The following is a 17,645-nucleotide window of genomic DNA, read 5'->3' as shown; positions in this document are numbered from 1 at the left end:
GTTCCAGGAGGACGAGGCCCAGGGTGGAGAAGCACGTGGCGCTCATTGCAGCCATGGCAGTCATTCTGGATATAAATTGCTTTGTCTCCTAATCTGTAATGAATCCTTCTCCGTGAGTAAGTAGTCATGGTGCTATGAGTTTTTTTTTTTTTTTTAAGATTTATTTATTATTTGAAAGTCAGAGTTACACAGAGAGATAAGGAGAGGCAGAAAGAGGTAGAGAGAGAGAGAGAGATAGGTCTTCCATCCACTCGTTCACTCCCCCATCGGCCGCAACGGCCGGAGCTGTGTCAATCCGAAGCCAGGAGCCAGGAGATTCTTCCAGGTCCCTTATGCAAATTCAGGGGCCCAAGGGCATCCTCTACTGCTTTCCCAGGCCATAGCAGAGAGCTGGATCAGAAGTGGAGCAGCCAGGACTTGAACTGGCACCCACATGGGATGCTGGCACTGCAAGCGGCAGCTTTACCCACTACACCGCAGTGCCGGCCCCGGTGCTATGATTTTTAATGGTTGCCTGGGAGTCTATCGGTGATTGCACCATTCTATAGTGATGAATGCTTAGGCGGTTTTCATTTGAGAGTAGTTGTAAACAACTGTGGGAAAGACAACTTTGAACCAAAAACTGGGTACAAATCCATGTTGGGGGGATTATAGGGCCAAAGGACAGGTGCATTGTTAAGGCTTAGCCCATCGCTCTTCAAAAACTATTGTGCATCTTCATCTATCAGCTGGAAAGAGACCTTCCCTTGTGGCAATCCTCTGGTAAATATTGGGTGTGCTTTGTCTTTGTCAGCCGGATCAATGAGAAGTGGTGTCTTATCGCTGCTCTTGGAAGACAGAAGATTGAAAGTGATTTGAGAGAGGTTGAAAGTGTGATGCCCAGTCGGGCGCCTGCTGACTCCGGCTATAAAATCCGAGAGTGGTGCTGACACACGTGCTCCTGGCGGCTGGGAGGTCACCGTGTCTTCACTGTGCGGTCAGTTGGGACAAACCCACTGCTTTCCTGCCTGTGTCTGTAGCCCTGCCCACTGCGCCTGCCATGCCCATCTTAACTCTGACCCTACTCCCTCTGCCCTACTCTGAGGGCCTGGTGCGGAGCCTGGGCCTGACCAGCAGTGATGAACGAGTAGTAACAAGAGGCATACAAAACAGGACCGGCCGGCGCCGCGGCTCAATAGGCTAATCCTCTGCCTGTGGCGCCAGCACAACGGGTTCTAGTTCCGGTCGGGGCGCCGGATTCTGTCCCGGTTGCCCCTCTTCCAGGCCAGCCCTCTGCTGTGGCCCGGGAGTGCAGTGGAGGATGGCACAAGTCCTTGGGCCCTGCACCCCATGGGAGACCAGGAGAAGCACCTGGCTCCTGCCTTCGGATCAGCGTGATGCGCCAGCCACAGCATGCTGGCAGTGGCAGCCCTTGGAGGGTGAACCAACAGCAAAGGAAGACCTTTCTCTCTGTCTCTCTCTCTCTCTGTCCACTCTGCCTGTGAAAGAAAGAAAGAAAGAAAGAAAGAAAGAAAGAAAGAAAGAAAGAAAGAAAGAAAGAAAGAAAGAAAGAAAGAAAGAAAGAGAGAGAAAACAAAACCCTGAGGTTGATCTTCATCTGTGAACAGCTGGAGCCTTGGCAATCCCCGGGCTGGGGGACGTCTTCTTGTGCGGAAGCAAGGGCCCCTGGACACAGCCAGCGTCCTGCGAGCTGTGGAAGTTTTCTGAGCCTCAGTTTCTTCTAGCAAACGAGGGCAATGGAGCAGTAAGGACTGTAATGCACTTCCGGTACGCCTGACGTTTGGGACTCTCACAGGATCCCTCCAAGGTTGAGAGGGATCTACAGATCCCTGCTCTACAGATGAGGCCGCGTGAGGCCCAGGGAAGGGAAACAGCTCGCCCGAGACCACCCAGCAAGGGAGCAGCATTAATGAGCGCCAACGGGCAGCGTGGAACCAAAGTCCACATAAGCTCCTCCTACAGGCTTGGTGAGGGATGCTAGAGACCCTGCAGCGTCCGTGGGTGAAAGGCTCTGTGCGGCTTCAGTGCAGCTTTGAAGACCTGCTGCCACCCACATGCGTGCCTTGCCTGGGTGGCTCACTGGAGGTGCTCTCTGCGGGCGAGGTGGCTGGACTGAGGATCCGCCTTGGAGCTCTCCACAAAGGTGCCTGATTTAGCAGCTGGGATTCGACGGGGCCTTTCGCTGAATCCTTGCTACCATCCACTCACAGAGTCACCACCCCCACGTGTTCATGTAGTCCCCTCCTGCTGTCAGCTCTCACAATGATTCTGTGTCAAAGCTACGACGGCGGTTCCCATGCTTCAGCTGGGGCTGCTGGGCACAGGGCCGCCAGGGAACCTGCCAGGGTGGGAGGGAGGGCTGGGTTCCTGACTGAGTCGAGACTTCACCTTCCTAACCAGGGCCCAGGAGTGAGGGGCTCAGGACTGGATCACCAGCGTCTACACAACCTTGTGCCCATTATCCCAGTAGAGCCTCCTCTTGATGCTGGCAGAGAGCCAGGGCAGGGCCACGTTCGCTGTGCACAGGGAGGAATGGAGCTCAGGGAGGAGGGGAGGCCTGCTCCGTCCACTGCCTCAGATGCTCAGTCTGACACCAGGAGAAGGGAAGGGGAAGGTTCACAAGTGTGGCTGGATCCTGCCTGCCTGGAAGCCGTGACCTCAGCAAGAGAAGGGCGATCCTTCCAGGGAACGGGGTGGGGCAGGATGGGTAGGGAGCGGGGTCGGGGAGGCCAGGCAGGAAGAGGAGAAGGCAAGTCTCTGGAGGCCTTCGGGAGTGAGGAAGGGAGCCTGGATCCACCCAGGAACGGGGGCTTGGTCGGGGAATTACTGAGATGAAGGTTCAAGCAGGGGCCAGGTGGGAGGGTGCAGCTCTGGGGTCAGAGGCTCTTGGATGCAAATTCTGCCTTTGCTGCTTGGAGGATGTGAGCAGGGCGTGCGATCCCCTGCGCCCCAGTGTCCTTGTCTGCAGAAGGGTGCTTGGAGTACCTGGAGCTTGGGTTGGTTTCCAGCTCCACCACTGCCCCAGTAACCTGGAACAAGCAAATTCACCTCTCTCGACCTCAGTGTCCTCATCCGCAAGATGGGCCTGATAATCACAGAACTGACGTCACAGCAGTGTTGTGAAGAAGAAAGGGTGTGGCGGGCACGCAGCCTTCCAGCAGGCTTTTCATCTGATGGATACGCCTGTGCTGCCGTCATCGCCGCCGCCATCATCAGCCGCCTCAAAGGACTCTGCTGAGGGGCTGATACACAGCGGCTGTGCAAACTGTCTGGAACGGGCATCATTAAAAAATTACAGCACCAGGGATGCGTGATGCTATGTAAGGTGGTGTGGGGAGACTTGGGAAAATAATTCTCTCTCTCTGGGTGGATGGATGACATAGAAGGTTTCCTGGAGAAAGCGGCATCTCAGATGGGCCTTGCAGGACCTGTGGAGCTGGCACTGTGGCTTAGTGAGTAAAGTGACCGCCTGCAGTGCCGGCATCCCATATGGGCACTGGTTCGAGTCCCAGCTGCTCCACTTCTGATCCACCTCTCCACTGTGGCCTGGGATAGGAGTGGAAGATGGCTCAATTCCTTGGGCCCCTGCACCCATGTGAGAGATCCGTAGGAAGCTCCTGGCTTCGGGTTGGCATAGCTCCGGCCATTGCGGCCATCTGGGGAGTGAACCAGCGGATGGTAGACCTCTCTCTCTCTCTCTCTTTCTCTTTAGCTCTGCCTCTCTGTAACTCTGCCTACCAAAAAAAAATATAAATCCTTAAAAAATAAAAATAAAATTCTTTTAAAGAAAGAGCTCTCTGAGAGAGAGCCTCAACATGCTTGGGGAAAGGTAGCCATTTCTTGAGGCTGTGCATTCCAGCTGTGGGGCAAGGCACACGGCTCGCGGGGCACTGGGGCCAGGTCGTCTGTCGTCAAGGGCTGGGGACGCCTCGCTGGGCATCTAACTTGATCGAGTGGACGGGGAGTTCCATCAGTCTAAATGGCAGAATCACCCAAGGCACTTTAAGAAGCAGTTTCTGGGATTTCAACAGCAGATTTGATCAAGTGAAAGAAAAACAACAAACTCTAGGAGAGATCGTCCAGGGCTGGTGCTGTGGCGGAGTGAGCCAAGCCTCTGCCTGTGGCGTCAGCATCCCATATGGGCACCCATTTGTGTCCTGCTGCTCCTCTTCTGATCCAGCTCCCTGCTGATGACTTGGGAAAGCAGTGGAAGATGGCCCAAGTGCTTGGGTCCCTGCACTCACGTTGGAGATCCGTAAGAAGCTTGGCCGGCGCCCTGGCTCACTAGGCTAATCCTCCACCCTGCGGCGCCGGCACACCGGGTTCTAGTCCCGGTCGGGGCACCGGATTCTGTCCCGGTTGCCCCTCTTCCAGGTCAGCTCTCTGCTATGGCCAGGGAGTGCAGTGGAGGATGGCCCAAGTGCTTGGGCCCTGCACCCCATGGGAGACCAGGAAAAGCACCTGGATCCTGGCTCCTGCCATCGGATCAGCGCGGTGCGCCGGCTGCAGCGGCGGCCATTGGAGGATGAACCAACGGCAAAGGAAGACCTTTCTCTCTCTGTCTCTCTCTCTCACTGTCCACTCTGCCTGTCAAAAATAAAAAAAATAAATAAATAAAAATAAAAAAAAATAAAAAAAAAAGAAGCTCCTGGCTCCTGGCTTCGGATTGGCCCAGCTCCGGCTGTTGCACCATTTGGGGAGTGAACCAGTGGATGGAAGACCCCTTTCCCTGTAACTCTGCTTCTCAAATAAATAAATAAATCTTTAAAAAAAAAAAAAAAAGCCGTTTGCATGGTCCCAGCCAGCAGCCTCTGAGTCAGGAGGTCTCAGGTGGGACCCGGGAATCTTCATCGGTTGAGGCTTCCCAGGAAATTCTGATGCTGAGCAGGGTTGGGCGCCCCCGCCAGGGGAGGGGCTGGAGGGGTTCCTTGAAGCAGGTGTACGATCCATCGCGATGTCCACTCCAGACCTCCAGGATCTGAACAGAGAGCCTGAGGGGTGGGAAATGGGTGGTGGCGACCTTACAACCTCCCTCTCTTTTCCAAGGGAGTCCCACACTGAAGGAGTCCCACTGCGGTGGCCAGCCTAGGGATGCTCCCTCCCCGGAGCCCTCGGGCTCGGCGGCGAGCACAGTCCCCTCTCTCCCTCCTGCCCTTTCTTCCACCAGTTTTGGAGCTGGAGTTTCTCCTGCATACCAGGTGTTGTGCCCTGGAGGTGCCCTGCTGAATACAGTAGACAGCTCCCCCCTCCCCCATCCTTGGCTGGCCTGAGCACACAGTGCTTTGTCATCAGGAATGTGGCTAAGCACAGGAGAGGGGACAGGAAATCCACCCAGGGGGCTCCCGCAGCACCATCATCCCCCCCACAATGGTCTAGCCTCCAGGCCCTGTGGCTTCCTGGCCTCCACCCCCAGACCCCCGCCCAGTCTCTTCTGTCTTCCTGGCTCTGGCCTAGCCTGCCCAACTCCTAACCCTCCCTAGGGTAGCCCCTGCCAGGAGGGTCCTGGTGCCTAGGGCAGGAGTGGGCCTGTGCACCTGGCCTTCCTGCCGCCTGCCGACAAAGACAGCCGCCTTGGCTGAGGTCTGAGCAGGGCCAGGGATCATTTCCTCACAGGGTAGCAGAAACAACAAACAGGAGGAAATGACAGGGATTCCGGGGATTTCAGAGCACAGAGCTCAGGTGCGGGAAGACCCCTGCGGAGAGCTGGGGTTAGGCTGCTCCTGCAGCCACTTCCTCACCTCCCTCCCGGAGCAGGCCCCTTGCGTCTTCATGCTTTGTTCGGTCCTCTTCTTTCATCAGGATCCTTTGCCCACTCCAACCCCTCCCTCACCATCACCGGATGTCACTGTCTCACTCATCCGTTGGCATTCGTTCGTTTCTTTCTTCAACAGGGAGGCACCGTGGGCCAAGCACAGGGTAAAGCTGTGGGCAAATAGGGCCTCACATGCAGTTCCCAGTTGGGTGGGGAAACCAGCGTCATCAGACGACTCTGATCCAGTACCATGGTTACCTCTGTGAGACTATGCCTAGGCTGCCATAAAACCGGGGAGAAGCCAATGGAAGGCCGGTTCTCGAAGAAAGGGTAGGAATTTAAAGAGGGTATGCCAAGCGTGAGAACCGCAAGTGCCGAGGTTGGCAACGGCCAGAGCACAGGTACGACTCTAGGGCACCATGGGATTGGGGGCTGCAGAAGTCAGTGGAAGAAATCCACTATTGCTAGACTAAGGAATGAGAACTTACTGCCTCGGGGTGGGGGGGTGGACAGCCTTTGGAGTCTTGTAGGGTGGGGAGGGATGTGATCAGATTTGCATCCCAGAACAATTCTGCGAGAGTTAAGTTTTGAGGAATGGGTTGGAGGAGAGGCCAGGCAGAGCGGCCAGTAAGGAAAACCAAACACAGTTGGGGGACCGGAAGCCAAGACCTCATCCAGGGCAATGCGGTGGTTCAGCTGGTGTGAGCATCTCTCAGTGTACTCTGGGGCAGGAGTGGGGCAGGTGGGCTGTAGAGCTGGCCCCATTAAAGACAGCTGGGTGTTTCCAGGGCGCAGGGCCAAAGGGAGGCTGAGACAGGCAGATCTCTTGGGCTCTTGGCTTGAGCAGGCTCAAAGTGAGATGATACGGCTGGGTCTGCGTCTAGGGGTCTGGAAGAGCCGCAGCAGGGCCTCAGCCTACACCTGGGAATTAGGGCAAAGGCCAGACCTGGAGAACTCTCACGAATGAGGCAAGGTGTCAGGTGGGGCCCTGGTCCTGAAGCCAGGCTACCTGGCTGTCACACTTTTATGTCACTGACCGCTTGCTTTTTATGGCCCTATGTAAAGAAGACGCACAGACACCTGGGAAAACATCACTCTAATTACAGTCTGCTCCCAAGCTAGCACCGGCTCTATCCTGCTCCTGGCTCTGACTTCCTGGTAAGGGTGAACTCTGATTTGGCTCCACCTGCTGAGGTGCTGTCAGGAGGAGCGCGCCCGTCTTGCCAGATGCAGTCTTGGGTGATGGGCTAGGATATACGGATCCCAGACCCTGGAGTCCACTTGGCCAACCAGTCACTCGCACAATAAACAATATGGTAGTCCCTGGGCTGAGAGCTGTATTTCCAGTGTTGAATCAGATTCAGTGTTCGTGCCTGAAGAGTTTAGTGGAGATAAACACACATACCGTATCCCAACACATTCTGTGTAACACAGCACAGCTCACTGTAACTCAGCACCACACATCTCAACTTGACACAGCGTAAAAATCCCAGGTGTGGGTGCCGGCATTGTGGTGCAGCTGGTTAAACCCCTGCATCCCATGGCCCAGCTGCTCGGCTTCCAGTCCAGCTTCCTGCTTCTGTGCCCAGGACGGCAGTGAGTAATTGCCCAAGTGCTTGGGTCCCTATCAGCCACATGAGCGATCAGTTCCTGTCTCTTGACTTTGGCCTGGCCCAGACCTAGCTGTTGTGGCCATTTGGGGAGTGAGTGAGCAGATGGAAGGCCTTTCTCTACCTCTCTTTCAAAAAAAAAGAGAGTTATTTATTTATTTTGAAAGAGTGATGGAGAGAGAGAGACACAGAGAGAGAGAGTTCTTCCATACACTGGTTCACTCCCCAGGTGGCCACAACAGCTGAGGGTAGGCCCTGCCAAAGCCAGGAGTCAGAAGCTTCATCTAGGTCTCCCTCATGGATGGCCAGGGCCCAAACACTTGGGCCATCTTTTGCTGGTCTTCCCAGGCCAGCAGCAGGGAGCTGGATCAGAAGTGGAGCAGTCAGGATACACACCGGTGCCCGGATGGGATGCTGGCTTTGTAGGTGGCAGGTTTATCCACTGTGCCACAATGCTCCCCCCTCCCCGTGTACCTTAAAAAACAACAACAACAAACAAAAACAAAAAAACCTGTTAATTGTGTTTTTCAGCTCTGGGGCCTCACCTCCAGAAAGTGCAGCTCACAGGCCAAGGGGCTGGGAGGTGGGACATCTGCCCTAGGGGGAGAGGCGGTATTCCAGAAAAGGGGGCACCCTGTGCATCACAGCTTCCTCCATGCTGACGGCACAGTGGGGTGTCTGCTGCCCCTCCCCTACCCAACCTTGCCCTCCCTCCCTAGTTGCTCCTGGGAGCCCAGGCTTCCAGCCCAGCCTCTTGAGTGGGGGTGGGCGAGGGAGGACTCTGCTCAAAGCCCTTAGCAAAGCCTTTTCCTCAACCAGGATGGTTCCTTCTCTTCCTTGAGAGGAGGGCTGGGTCCTGTGTCTAGGTGGTAATTTTTGTAGCCGTCACAACCCGAGACTCACGGAAAATTAAAATCTGTCCTAGAAACAGGCATTTCAGAACAAGCCGTTGTAAGGACCACAAGGCGCAGAGAATTTTAGAATGCCCTAAATCAGAACAATTGGAAGGGGCCATGAGAGGGACACAGGCCTCTCCTGCACAACACTGCCAGCAGCTGCTCCTATTGTCTCTGCTTAAACAGGGCTCTGCTCTCAGCAGGTGATCAGCTCCCCCGGGATTAGGGCAGCAGCTGCCTGTGGAACTACTGGAGATAAGGAGGTCCTTAACTGTCTCCTGTACCTGTGGCGGCTCACGTGGACGCCAGCCCCCGGTGAGCGCAAGGTTTACTTATTATGTGTTTATTTTGTATTTTATATGAGATTTTACTTTTACAAGCCAGAAAGAGAGAGAGAGTGATAGTGAGAGAGAGAGAGGGTTTCCATCTGCTAGTTCACTCCCAGAGCTGGAATCCCAAGGGAAACCAGGAATCAAAACAGGGGTGCCAACATGGGATGAGGATGTCTTGTGCAGAGCCAACCCTGCACCAAATGCCCACCCTGTGCTGAGGCTTTAGCCCGGGTTCTAGTCCCAGTCGGGGCGCCAGATTCTGTCCCGGTTGCTCCTCTTCCAGACCAGCTCTCTGCTGTGGCCCGGGAGTGCAGTGGAGGATGGCCCAAGTCCTTGGCCCCTGCACCCGCATGGGAGACCAGGAGAAGCATCTGGCTCCTGGCTTCAGATCAGCGCAGTGCGCAGGCCGCAGCGGCCATTGGGGAGTGAACCAACGACAAAGGAAGACCTTTCGCTGTCTCTCTCTCACTGTCCACCCTGCCTGTCAAAAAAAAAAAAAAAAAAAAAAAAAAAAAGGAAATGCAATAACCTAGCTAGACCTAAGACCTGGGATCTGGGTGGTCCAAGGCATGATCACCTCCGCTGAGCTCATTCTTGACTGGAGCGGGGCTGTGGCCAGAGGGCATGGTGTGATAATAGATGGTGGTGGTGGTGGCTACCATGTATTGATAAGTTGTATTTTCCTTTCATTTAGTTAAAAATATTTTAAAAATGTATCTCCAGATTCCTTCTTTGATTCAACTGTTATTTAGAAGTGTGTTGCTTAATCTTCAAAGTATTTGGTGATTTTCCAGTTATCTTTCTGTTGTTGCTTTCTTAGTTTAATTCCATGTGATCTGACAGCACACATTGTACGGTTTCTATGGTTTTAACTTGCTAAGCTGCGTTTTTTAGCCCTGAATGTCATCTATCTTAGTGAATGTTTTACGTGAGCTTGAGAAGATTGTCAGGGTGAATTGTCAGGGTGGCTCAGAAAGCAAGACCAGACTACATGTTGTCTGCATGAAACTTGTTTCAAATGTGAAGACACTTACAGATTAAAAGCCGAGGCAATTGGGCCATCTTCTGCTGCTTTCCCAGGCACATTAGCAGGGAGCTGGATTGCAAGTGGAGCAGCCGGGACTGGAACCAGTGCTCATAATGGGATGCCAGCGTTGGAGTCCTAGGTGGCAGCTTAACTCTCTGTGCCACAATGCTGGCCCCAAATATGGTATACATTAGTTCAACTGTACTGGCTACTATTTACTTTTTAAAAGACTTACTTATTTATTGGAAAGACAGAGTGCCAGAGAGAGAGAGAGAGAGAGAGAGAGATCTTCCATCCACTCATTCACTCTCCAAATGGCTGCAAAGGCTGGGGGCTGGTCTGGGCCTGGAACTCCACCTGGGTCTCCCATGTGGGTGGCAGGGGCCCAAGCACTCCAGCCATCATCCACTGCTTTTCCAGGCACATTAGCAAGGAGCTGGATAGGAAGCAGAGCAAAGCATTCCAGGCCATAGATTAATCTGCTGTGCCACAGCAGGTTCCTAAACAGTCACTTTAAATATCAATGGTCTCAGGGCAGCGCTGTGGCATGCAGTGGGCTAAGTCTCCATCTGCAGCACTGGCATCCCCCATGGGCTCTGGGTTCTAGTCCCAGCTGCTCCTCTTCCAATCCAGCTCTCTGTTGTGGCCTGGGAAAGCAGTAGAAGATGGCCCAGGTGCTTGGGCCCCTTCACCCACATGGGAGACCTGGAAGAAGCTCCTGGTTCCTGGCTTTGGATCGGCGCAGCTCCAGCCATTGCAGCCATTTGGGAGTAAACCTTTCTCTCAGTCTCTCTCTCTCTCTTTCACTGTTTGTAACTCTACCTCTCAAATAAATACATAAATCTTAAAAAAGTCAATGATCTCAATATATCAAATGAAATATGGAGATTATCAGAGTGGCTCTAAAAACAAGACCAGACTATATGTTGTTGCATGAAACCTAATTTAAATGTAAAGACACTTACAGATTCAAAGTCAAGGGGTGAAGAAAAACATATCAGCCTAATACTGATCAAAAGAAAGCGGGAGTAGCTGTATAAATTTCAGAACAAGGAAAATGATGAGTGATAAATGTGAACATTGCATAATGACAGGGAGCTCAATTCTCCAAGTCATAGAACGTGTACACTCCTTAATGTGGATGTGCCCAACAACAGAGCATCAAAATACAGGAGGCAAATACTGACAGGACCGCAAAGACAAATAGGTGAGTTCACAGTTACAGTAGGCGATGTCAACATCCCTCTATCAAAAATGGGCAGATCCAAACAGGCAGAAAATCAGTAACACAACAGCCAAATCAGAACCCAGCAGCACAGGAAGCCACCTGGGGATAGTCAGTGGATCTAGGTGACTCCATCCATCAGCATGCATGGCACCCTGATTGTATGCTGAAATGCCATACTGTCCCGCTCCGTCCCGCCCAGGATGTGAATCATCCCTTTGCCCAGCCTCCCTGTACTGTGTACCCTACCTGCCCGTTAGTCATTTAGTAGCCGTCTGGGTCATCAGATCACACAGTGCTTGTATGTAGGGTCAGTACCAATTGCAGTTTCAAGCACCCCCTGGACGTCTTAAAATGTATCCCCCCATGGCCAATGTTGTGATGTAGTAGGCTAAGCCTCTGCCTGCAGTGCCAGAATCCCATATGGGCAGTGGTTTGAGTCCCGACTGCTTCATTTTTCGATCCAGCTCTCTGCTATGGCCTGGGAGAGCAGTGGAAGGTGGCCCAAGTCCTTGGGCCCCTGCACCTGCGTGGGAGACCTGGAAGAAATTCCTGGTTCCTGGCTCCGGATCGACTCAGCTCCAGCTGTTGCAGCCATTTGGGGGAGTGAACCAGTAAATGGAAGACCTCTCTCTCTGCCTCTGTCTCTCTCTGTAACTCTGCCTTTCAAATAAATAAATAAATAAATATATTTTTAAAAAGGATGTATTCCCCATGGAGGCTGATGTTGTGGCACAGAGGGTTAAGCTGCTGTTTGCAATACCAGCATCCCCTATTGGAGCCCTGGTTGGAGTCCTAGCTGTTTTGCTTCTGATCCCCACCTCCATGTGGGAGACCCAAATGGAATTCCCCGCTCTTGGCTTCAGCCTGACCCAGCCATGGCTGTCGGAACCATTTGGGGAGTGAATGAGCAGATAGAAGATCTCTCTCTCATTTTACCTTTCAAAAAAAATTAAAACAGAACGTATCCTCCATGGATAGAAGAAGGGACTACTGTAACAAAATATTCTTCATTCCTCCTTTACATCCCTTGCTTCATTGTAGTCATTTCACTTATACATAAACTGTAATCAGATGTACTTTGTTACTATGATTATTTTGAACAAATTGTTAGATCAATTAAGAATAAGAAAAATGGAACTCAGTATGTCAGTTCTTGGGCAGCACATAGACTAAAATTGGAGCAATATAGGGGATATTAACATGACTCCTGTGCAAAGCTGACATGCAAATTCATGAAGCATTCCATATTTTTAATTACAACTAGACAGGAGGAATCGATTGCAAGAGACTATTGTACAGCATGGTTAGCACAGTTAATGATGATATATTCTTGAAGAGTATGAAGACAGTGGCTGTTAAGTGTTCTCACCACAGACATGGTAACTATGTGAGATAATATATTTGCTGATTAGTTAGATTTAATCATTTGTTCATTAGTTAGATTTGACAATGTTATTATACTTCAAAACGCCATACAGTACACAACACATATACACAATGTCTGCTGCCAACTAAAAGAGAATAATAAAAAGTGTTTGTTTTGCTTTCAATTATTCCTTCTTCTCTGCTCCTCCTTTCTTTATGGAGATTTGATTTTCTGACCCATATCATTTCCCTTCTCTCTGAAGAATTTTTTTAACATTTCTTGCAAGGCAGGTCTACTAGCTGCAAATTTCCTCACCGTGGTTTATCTGAGAAAGTCTTTATTTATTCTCTACATTAAATATTTCACTTCACTCTCTTCTTGCTTGGTTGGTTTCTGAGAAGTTGGATGCAATTCTTTGCTCTTCTGTAGTTAAGTTGTTTCCTCTGCTTTTTTTCAAAATTTTTTCTTGGGGCGGGTGCTGTGGCATAGTGGGTAAAGCCGCCACCTGCTGTGCCAGGATCCCATATGGATGCCAGTTCGAGTCCCAGCTGCTCCACTCCCAGTCCATCTCCCTGCTAATATGCTTGGGAAAGCAGTAGAAGATGGCCCATGTGAGAGACACGAATGGAGTTCTGGGCTCCTGGCTTCGGGTTGGCCCAGCTCTGGCCCTTGCAGCCTTTGGGGAGCAAACCAAGAGATGGAGGACCTCTCTCTCTCTCTCTCTCTCTCTCTCTCTCTAACTCTGCCTTTCAAATGAATAAATAAATCCTTTAAAAGTGTCTTTTTATTTGATTTTTAGGCACGTTGAACCTGTGTCTGCATGCAGTTTCTGTTGAGTTTTGCTTTGGTGCGTTTCCCCTGTTTGGTGATCTCTGCACCTCCTGGGTCTGTGGTCTGGTGCCTGATAGTCATTTGGTGAAATCTTCAGTTATTAAATTAATGTTTCAAATATTTCTTCTGGTTCTCTCTTCTCCTTTAGATATTTTGAATATGTGTATGTTATGCCTTTTGCCTTTGTCTCTCTGTTCTGGGATATTCTTTCTCGGTGGTTTTACCCTTTTCCCTCTTGCTTTTCAGTTTTGAAATTTCCTGTTGACGTTATCTTCAGCCTTGGAGATTCTCTCCTCCGTCATGTCCAGTGCACTAATGAGCCCATCAAAGGCATTCTTCATTTCTGTTATGGTGTTTTTCTCTCACTTCTTTCTTAGAATTTCCATTTCTTTGCCTACGTGTTGTCCGCCTGTTCTTGCCTGTTGTCTGCTTTTCCCGGTAGAGCCCTCAGCCTATTAATCACAGTTGTTTTAAATTCCTGCTCTGATAATCACAACATTCTTGACATAGCTGAGCCTGGTTCTGTTCTGACGCTTGCTCTGTTTCTCTAAATCGTGTTTTTTTGCCATTAGTATGCCTGCTAATTCTTTTGTTGAAAGCCACACATGATGTACTGGGGAAAAGGCATTCCAGTGAAACAGGTCTTTAGGAGTGACCTCTGGTAAGGCAGTGGTCAGCGTGGGCAAGGGGCACGTTCTGCAGTCCTAGGATTAGGTATCCATCACTGAGCAAGCCTGGGCCCCTGGGCTGCGAACTTTGGTTTTCCCTCCTTGGATGAGACAAGGTGGCCATGGTGGGCTGGAGTTGTGTACTTTCCTCTCCCAGGTCAGCTAGGCTCTGATAAAATCCCACAAGATCCAGCCCTGATAAAATAGTTTCTCTGGAGAGCAGGCCTGGTTAAGAACAGGGTGCTCTGGCATATTTCAAAATGGTTCCTGGAGGCAGGAGGGGATGATTTTCTGGTATTCACTGGGACAGCCGGGTAGAGATCCTGAAGATAGTCACAACCTGTGGGCCCCTTCCCTCCTGAAGTTTTGAACTCTCAGATCTGCCTGCCCTGTGCCTCTCTAGCAGTTCTTTAATTATAGCTCGGGTTTTCCTCTCCCAGTACTGGGTCCAGCAGAGGGTTCTGTTGATGGACTTTCATTCCAGTAAGTTGTGATTCTCTGTATCCACTCCTCCAATTTTTAGGGCAGTGTGACCTCACTTGAATGATGGATCTAAGAAGAGCTGTTTATTTTGCAGCTTGTTCAGAAGATAGAAGACATCTTTGAATTTCCTTAGATGCCGGATTAGAGGCTGGAAGTCTCCCTACCGTGGGTTGAACCCCTATGTGGAAGCAAACAGTTAAAAATACATATTTATTTATTTGAAATGCAATGTTATAGAGAGAACGAGAGACAGAGAAAGAGATCTTCCATCTGCTCGCTCACTCTCCAAATGGCCGCAATGACTGGGTTTGGGCTAGATCGAAGCCAGACTCCATCCTGGTCTCTCACATGGGAGTTGGGGACCCAGGAACCTGGGTCACCTTCAGCTGCTTTCCCAGGCACATTAGCATGGAACTGGATTGGAAGTGGAGCAGCTGGGATTTAAACCAGTGCCCATGTGGCATGCCGGCATGGCAGGTGGCAGCTTAGCTGCGCCACAACACAGGCTCTGGAAGCAAGTATCTCTCTCTCTCTCTCTCTCTCCCTCTCTCTCTTTCTACCTTCCTTCCTCCCTTCCTTCCTTCAAGATTTATTTATTTATTTGAAAGGCAGAGTTACAGAGAAGGGGCGGGAGAGAAAGAGAGATAGAGATCTTCCATCTATTGGTTTACTCCAATGACCCCCAAAGGTGGGAATTGTGCTAGTCTGAAGCCAGGAGCTTCATCTGGGTCTCTCACATGGGTCCAGGGGCCCAAGCACTTGGATCATCTTCTCCTGCCTTCCCAGGCTCATTAGCAGGGAGCTGGATTGGAAGTGGAACAGCTGGGTCTTGAACCCAGAGCCCATATGGGATGCCAGAGCCACAGGCAGAGGTTTTACCTGCTATGCTACAGTGCCGGCACTCACTAAAACACTTCTTAACTAGGATCTCATTTGGGCCTAGCACAGTGGTGTGTAAGCCTAAGCTTCCACCTGTGGTGCCATATGGGTGCTGGTTTGAGTCTCGGCTGCTCCTGGCTTCTGATTGGTCCAGCTCCAGCTGTTGTGGCCATGTGGGGAGTGGATGAGCAGGTGGAATATCTGTCTCTGTTGCTCTCTTTCTCTCTGTGTAATTCTGCCATTCAAATAAATAAATAAATCTTTTAAAAAAAATAGGATCTCATTCAACCCTCAGACACCCTGCGAAGGAATATGGTTACTCATTTTGCAGAAGCAATTTTTGTGGTTCAACAAGAATCAAGCTCACACATAGTAGGCAGGATTTGAATTTGGGTATGTGTCTCTCCCATCATGCCACTGCCCAAAACAAAGCAGATTCAGGGTGAGGCTTCAGGCTCAGAGGCAGACACAAGCAAGAAACAGAGATGGGAGCCTAGGCCCAAGTGGAGGATAGGACCGAGACACTAAGCAGGTTCCCAGGGCTCAGGCCTCCATCCAGTCTCCAGAGGGAGGTAAAGGTAGAATCCTGACGCTTCCCCCTTCTGGCTGTGTCACCTGGGCAAACTGTTCTGTCCCTCCTAGACAGGGCTTGGCACGTGTCGCTGCTGGAAAATGAAAGTTTTTATTGTTGTTGCTAGGTAGTGGTTAATGCTGCCAGCTGGGAGGGCAGGTGAGGGGAGAAAGCAGAGAGGAGGCCAGAGCTGCCGGGGCGGGGGTGGGGGGGGTGGGGGGGAGGCACCCTCACTCCAGCTGGGGAGGCTGGTGGAAGCCAGGGCCTGGCAACCTCCAACCTCAGGGAGGAGTCATTCCGTGGTCGAAGCTCGAGTGAGACACAGCCGTGCCGGCTGCTCCCGGGGCACACTGGTCTGCTCCTCTCGGTGACCATTGTCCTGGTTGGCCCCCAGGGCCAGAGAGCCTGAGAGCACAGAGGATCGGTCTTTCCCTGGGCCCGGGTGTGCCAGGTGTTGTAAGGGGGGGGGGGGCCCGCTCCAGCTCAGAGCCAGCCCTGACACCTCCTGACCGACTCCAGCGCCGGCCCTGATGCCGGGAGCTTCTGCTTCTGCTCGGCGTGGAGAGACAGAGACCTGGTTTACTTTCCTGTCTGGAACAACTTAAAAACCAGAACGGACAAAAAGCGTTGCATTCAAGACTGCACGTTAGGCAACGGCCATGAGAGAAGGCAGGAAAAACCAAGTGAATCCTGTGCCTGCCTGGAGAACACTCCTGGGCGGTTGCTGGGGCCAGGGCTCTCGGCAGAGCTGGCTCCCTGGGATATGGAGACGCGACTGGGGGTGTGGGGGAAGTCAGAGGCTAGCGCTGGTAGAGCAGGGAAGAAGACAGGTGCGGAGGAAGCGCTCTGAGAACTGTGCGCAGGCTCCACCCCAGCTATTCATCTCTGTATTGATGAACTGGAAATCACCCGAGGGTGGGGGAAGCATCAGCTAAACTGATCAGAGGGAGGAGTGCTCAGGCTCAGACGGGCTGGGAAGCGCAGCCTGCTCCTCAGAGGCAGAGAGGAAAGACTCAAACACAAGGGCATCAACAAGACAACCAAGAAGGGGCTTGTCTGAGAATGGGGGGGGGGGGGGGGGAGGCGGGGGAGAATAGCCCTGCATGCAACACATCGCTGGTTCCCCTAACCAAAGGATCAACATTTCCAAGGGACTTCATTATCTCTCACAACAAAACTCAAAATGATTTATAGAAATACAAAAATATTTAGCACACTACAAAGCACAATCCCTAAATGTCTTACATCCACCTACAGGTACCAGGCATGCAAAGAAGCAAGAAAACACTTCATGTAACAAAGAGCTTATCCATCTGTTGACACCGGTCCAGAAATGAAAGTGAGGATACAGTCAGCAGACAACAACTTGAAAAGTCATTATGAATGTGTTTCATATTTTAAATATGTTGATTATACAGAGGCATGGAAATGTTTTTATTTTTAAAGTAATGTTAACTTTTTTAAAAAAATATTTATTTGAAAGGCAGAGTTATATATATATATATCTTTCTATCTATCTATATCTATGTCTATATATATATATATATAGAGAGAGAGAGAGAGAGAGAGAGAATCTTCTGTCTGCTGGTTCACTCCCCAAATGGCTACAGCAGCCTGGTCTAGACCAGGCCAAAGTTAGGAACCAGGAATTTCCTCTGGATCCCCAACGTGGGTGCAGGGGCCAAGCATTCAGGCCATCCTCCACTGCTTTCCCAGGTGCATCAGCAGGCAGCTGGACCAGAAGTGGAGCCACTGGGACTTGAATTGGTGCCCGTATGGGATGCTGGCATGCAGGCAGTGGTTTAACTCACTGCACCACAGAGCCAGCCCAGAAATGTGTGTGTGTGTGTGTTTAAGATTTATTTATTATCTGAAAGACAGAGTTACAAAGAGGTAGAGGCAGAGAGAGAGAGAGAGAGAGGTCTTCCATCATCCAGTTCACTCCCTAATTGGTTGTAATGGCTAGAGCTGCACTGATCAGAAGCCAGGAGCCAGGAGCTTC

The 17,645-nt window shown here is 51.2% G+C and overlaps 1 non-coding gene across 1 annotated transcript; it reads left to right on the top strand.

The window, feature by feature from the left end:
- The first annotated feature begins 11,994 nt into the window (after nucleotides 1-11,994).
- LOC127493804 (U6 spliceosomal RNA) lies at nucleotides 11,995-12,097 on the top strand. Its single transcript, XR_007924345.1, has one exon. It is a non-coding gene; the product is annotated as a U6 spliceosomal RNA (small nuclear RNA).
- The last annotated feature ends 5,548 nt before the right edge of the window (nucleotides 12,098-17,645 follow it).

Source organism: Oryctolagus cuniculus, chromosome 7, assembly GCF_964237555.1.
Source record: "Oryctolagus cuniculus chromosome 7, mOryCun1.1, whole genome shotgun sequence".
NCBI classification, from domain to species: domain Eukaryota; kingdom Metazoa; phylum Chordata; class Mammalia; order Lagomorpha; family Leporidae; genus Oryctolagus; species Oryctolagus cuniculus.
This window is presented reverse-complemented; position numbering and strand designations above follow the sequence as displayed.